At 42.9% G+C, this 5,562-nt stretch overlaps 2 pseudogenes; both read left to right on the top strand.

The window, feature by feature from the left end:
- The first annotated feature begins 683 nt into the window (after positions 1 to 683).
- Positions 684 to 1,895, top strand: LOC147421401 (uncharacterized; annotated as a pseudogene).
- A 1,915-nt stretch (positions 1,896 to 3,810) lies between these two features.
- On the top strand, positions 3,811 to 4,946 carry LOC147421400 (uncharacterized; annotated as a pseudogene).
- Positions 4,947 to 5,562: the final 616 nt, after the last annotated feature.

Here is a 5,562-nt window from a genome sequence, read left to right as displayed (position 1 = left end):
AACAACAACGTGGCAGTTTGCTAATAGAAAGCGTGGCGTGTAGCAAAAGAGCAGAGCTTGTGAGCCTGCAAGGAGTCGAGCAATGAGGAGAGAAAAAAAGCTATCGTGCTTGGCATTGTCTTGGTTGATATGTCTGTGAAGCTCGCGAGGGATCAGCGAGGGCGTCTCTTCAGATGGAATTACCTATGCATGCATCGTGCAGGATGCTGGTATGGGCACAAAAAAAGCTGTCGTGCTTGGCACTGTCTTGGTCGATATGTATGTGAAGTGAGGGCTCAACAAGTGCTTTTCTTCATATGGAATTACCTATGCATATGCATCTTGAAGGATGCTCATATGGGCACAAAAAGCTGTCGTGCTTGGCACTATCTTGGTCGATATGTATGTGACGTGAGGGCTCAACAAGGGCTTTTCTTCATATGGAATTACCTATGCATATGCATCTTGAAGGATGTGGCTCTACGCAAGATGTTGAGATGCAATCACCTAGCACGCATCTTGAAGGCACGTGTCTCTACGCAAGATGCTGATATGGGCACATAAATTCACAATTTACATTGTTAGTCAGAGGCTCTGGAAAAGAGATGTCATGCTTGGCAGTGTCTTGGTTGATATGTTTGCGAAGTGAGGGCCTCTCTCGAGCTGCAATCACCTACACATGCATCTTGAAGGCATGTGGCTCTATGCAAGATGCGTACTTCAAAATCTACAACAATGATGGTGAAGCTGCACCTGTGACATTCTCTTCTTTGTCAACTACATCTTCTTCTAAAGATCTTCTAGCTGTTGCAGACCCCTTGGAGCACCTCGATATCTTCTTGCACGATGTTTTGAATTCAAGGAATCAAATCACAGTGTTAAGGCTATAACTAGAGGTTGAGAGGTTCGTGAGGAATCCAAAGCCAGCAACAATTGATTTTGAATCCAATGTCCTCCTTATCGTGTTGCCCAACACTATGACGTGAAAGCCATGGCACTAGAAAGCAGTGTTCCACCATCCCCATCGCGAATTCTTTTGGTGAAAACTCTAGAAAGTAGAGTTCTAAGTGATAAGCTAGACTTCCAGATTTGACGCAAACCCTGCATCATCGCCACCTGGCAAGCTTGCGTTTAGGCAAAGAGCAAGGGAGGGTTCCATTGACAACAATGATTTGATTGCTTCAAGAAGGATGGACCTGATCAGACGATCAGATCCATTGAAGAACGAATGGACAAATACAACAAATCCAGGGCACACATCTTTAGCAATATTGGTAATGTTAGGAAAAGAGATGAGTGCCTTACTGATGCAACAAGTAGTGACAGATCTGAAAGAGATGAATGCAAGGAGTTAAAAGCAGCAAGCCAGTGGCAGTCTTTACGGATAGAGATAAGGATATGAAGAAACCTGCGGATTCCAACGCAAAAAATAGTTTTTGAACGAGCTAGAAACGCAGGTCTCAGTGTTGCAGGTCTCTGCGTCAAGTTATAGGACGACCCTTCGTGGACTGGTTCCATCAATGCCCTGTGATGGTTGTTTTACGCTACGAGCTGACCCAATAAGGGGGTCACAAGCTATGCACTGTCAACTAGGTTCAGGGAGCATGCAGAGCAGTGCATTAGCCTCTCTCTCTCTCTCTCATTTGTTTTGAGCTTCAGTGCCTAGAGTTGGCTGTGGTACCGATCCCTCTCGTTGAGGGTCGCGTTGGCATTGTTGATGGGAGAGTTGTCACGCAGCATGGTTGATTATTGTAGGGTTTAATAAGCAGGTTGTTGAGCAAGTTGTGAAGAAAGGCCTTTCCTTCGCACTTGATGGGCATCCTTTCTGCAATGTCTCTTTGAGCACGTTGATTGCAGGATATGCCCAACATGCCTGTGGCAAGGACCAGATTCAACGCAAAGACCTCCCTTCCTAAGATGTTGACATGGTGAGAGAATTCATGATGAGAGCGCTAGTCAAGGGCTTTTTAGAAAGATGTCGTTCTTCGTAGCGAGGGCCTCTGTCTAAATGCAATCTCCTTTGCTTGCACCTTCAAGACCTCTCACCTTCTGCAAGATCTTCACATGGGGAAGAGAATTCACGATGAGACTCCTACATAGGGGATGTTGGAGAAACATGTGCTTGGCAATGCTTTGGTCGATATATGTATGTCAAATGTGGGGTCCTTATGAAAGCGCATAAAGTTCTTGATGAGCTTTTTGTCCAAAATGTCATCTCTTGGGCAAGATATGCCCAACATGGTTGTGGCAAGGAAGCATTAAGATATTTTCACCATATGCGAAGGAAAGGTGTTTCTTCATGGCTAACCAGATATGTGCAACATGCTGTGCCAAAGAAGCACTAAGATGTTTTTACTAGATGCAAAGGAAAGGCCTTTCTTCAAATGCGGTTACCTATCCAGTCAGGCATTGTGAGGGGGCTGTTGGAGAAACATGTTGTACGTGGCAATGTGCTGGTTGATATGTACGCCAAATGTGATGCCCTTATGAAAGCGCAAAAGATTTTCTTGATGGGTTTTTTATCTGAAGTGTCATCTCTTGGGACATGTTGATTGTACGATATGCCTAACTTGGCTGTGGCAAGGATGACGTCCCCTAGAGTGAGTTGGTTGCAGGATATGCTTAACACTGTTTTGATCTATATGTATGCCAAATGTGGTGCCCTCATGAAACTACAAAAAGTTTTGGATAAGCTTTTACTACATATGGTCGCCTTTTGGAGCATGTTGATTGCTAGATACGAGCAACATGATTGTGGCAAGGCAGATCTCGGCTATTTTAACCACATGAAAAGTGAGGGTTTCTTACTAAACAAAGTCTCTTGGACGTGAGGATGCTTTGAAATGTTTTGCCTAGATGCAATACAACCTGGGCATGTTCTTGATGACCATTTACCCTAAAATTAGGACGCATTGAGTGATGGGAATGGTGTCTCTTGGAATGCCCTGGTTGTGGGATATGCACCACAGAGTAGGGCCAGAGAGTAGGTTGTTTCAGCTTCCTATCCAGAATGTGGACTCTTGAAAGGCAATGATTGCAAGATTTGCTCCACAAGAAAAATCTCTAGTATGTTTTCAACAAATGCGAAGTGAGGGCCTCTCTCCAGATGCAATCACCTGGGCCTGCATCTTGAAGGCATGTGGCTCTACACAAGATGTTGATATGGGCACAAAAATGAACAATTATATTGTTAGTCAGAGACTTGATTGATATGTATACCAAATGTGGTGCGCTTGAGAAAGCACAAAAAGGGCTTGAGGAGGATTTTATCCAGAATGTCACCTCTTAGAATGCATTAATTGCAGGATGTATGCAACAAGAGCAGGGCTTGAAAGCTCTAGGATGTTTTAGTAGATGCAAAGCAAGTGTTTCTCCAAATTCAATGACCTATACTCTCATCTTGAAGGCATGTGGCTCTACACAAGTTCTCAAGGAGATTCCTTTCCAGAGTGTGGACCCTTGGAATGCACTGACTGCAAGATTTTCCCCATAGGGCAGGGCCAGAAAACAAGGGCCTCTCTCTAGAACTAATTACCTACGCATGCTTGAAGGCATGTCGCTCTATGCAAGATGCTGAGTTTTTCAAACAGGAGGATTGATTATGTCATTCAATATAGCTTGTGTGCTTTTTGATGATGCCACATCATCGTCCTCTGGTTCTGTTTTTACCCTATGGCTACCTCCACCCTATGTTAGTCTCCCAACTTGGGTCACATTTCTTCATCATGAATCTAGAAGTAACACACCCAACTTTGGTTGTTCCTCCATTAGAGGAAGTTTCAGCAACCTCGTAGATCTATCAGTTGTATCCACCTGCTGAATTGATCTTCAATGGCGAACCTGCAAGATTTTTGTCCCATGGTAATTATAGTCAACCCTGAGCTCATACAAAGACACACCCAAAAGGAACCTTGGAAGTCTCTTTCTTCTAATGTAAATCAGGTTAGTTTTGATTGCCCAGGAACATCAATGTATTTGCAAGAGCCCCACCCACCTTGGAATTGGGCGGAAAATCACACAAAAAGGTCAATTTTCTCACATGCATTTGTGATTTGTTGATTTATTGACTCTAGATCGACATGTATTGTTGCGACTGAAATGATGCATGCTTCCCTTGCAGTTCCTTGCAAGCAGATGGAAGTGGCTGAGTGTCGTTTCTACTCCTTCCTTGCAAGCAGATGGAAGTGGTTGAGTGTCGTTTCTACTCCTTCTTGGCCTTGGTAATAGCTTGGATCAACCAAGGCTCCTTAATGAGCTTCAGGGTCACTTTCAGAGCTATATAGATGAACGTGACCACTCAGCTAGAGAAGCACTTCAGGAGTTCATATTACAAAACGGTCTGGCAACAAATATCATATTGGCAAATTTTTTGATTTTCATGCATGCATCCTTTGGGAATCTTGCCCAAGCTAATTAATTTTTTGGAATTTTAACCTGCTGCTTCTACCTAGGATGCCATTATTTCGGCCCATGCCAGGCTCGGTGAAAAGGACCAAGCTATGCTCTTTATCATGAGCTGCTCAACTCGCCAATGGTCTTTATATGTAACAGTTCTTAGTGCATGCTCTTAATGCACGATCTGCTGTTGGAATCCCTTTAGAGACCGACCTGCAGGTGCATGCTCATACTCTCACGAATGGTGAGTCAAATATTGTTGGCGGTACTCTCACGAATGGTGAGTCAAATCTGAAGGCCCGGAAGCTTGATATTGCCCAAGTGTTGTTTGAAAGATTGCCACACAAAAGTGTTGTAACATGGACTACACTAATCACAGGACACACATATCATGATCAAGCAGAGAAATTAAGCACTTTATTGTGCAAAGAAAATGGAGTGGGAGAGTCTTCAACCGAACGAAGTCAACTTCACTGCGCTTCTCAAAGCATGCTCTAGCATTGCAAGGGCCTAGATATCGATCCATTTATTGGAAAGTGCAGCAACATGGAGGAGGCTCGTGCAATATTTGATAGACTACCTCACAAAGCTTAAGCCTGCATCATAGTGTTCATTATGACAATAGATAAATGCATGTTGAAACAAAATGGTACGTAAAATGTTATGAATTCTATACTCAATACTAACGACGTAGTGAAATGAACGCACTAAAAATTGCACTCTGTCGTAGGAATGGCATGTTCCCTTGTATTATAAAAATTGGGGAGAACTATGCAAACTCCCCCATGCAAGGAGATTTGTATGTTTTTTTTGCCGAACATAAAAAAGGAACACCACTTAAAAGTCAATATATTTCAAATGATCCATATCCTCACTTTGTATAAATTCTAACCCTTCTTATGGTTCTTTTGCGAGGGACTGGCTCAAAATTGGGGCATCACGATCGTAATATACTAGAGACGGTACCAATTAAGAAACAAGAAAAGTTGCTTTGGTGAAAGGTATCAAGCTCTCTCTCTCTCTCTCTCTCTCTCTCTCTCTCTCTCTCTCTCCATTTTCTTCTCTAGAGATATTTACTCTTGTTGAATCTTCAAATGGCACAACCATACTTGCACAAATGACAAGAATGCACATAGTAGAGAGAGATTGAATCAAAGAATTAATATAATCTAAAAGCTAAAGACATAT

The sequence above is a fragment of the Adiantum capillus-veneris genome, chromosome 27 (genome assembly GCF_014529385.1).
Source record: "Adiantum capillus-veneris isolate H3 chromosome 27, ASM1452938v2, whole genome shotgun sequence".
Taxonomy (NCBI): Eukaryota; Viridiplantae; Streptophyta; class Polypodiopsida; order Polypodiales; family Pteridaceae; genus Adiantum; species Adiantum capillus-veneris.
Note: the sequence above shows the minus strand (reverse complement) of the source record. Positions and strands in the feature narration are given on the sequence as shown.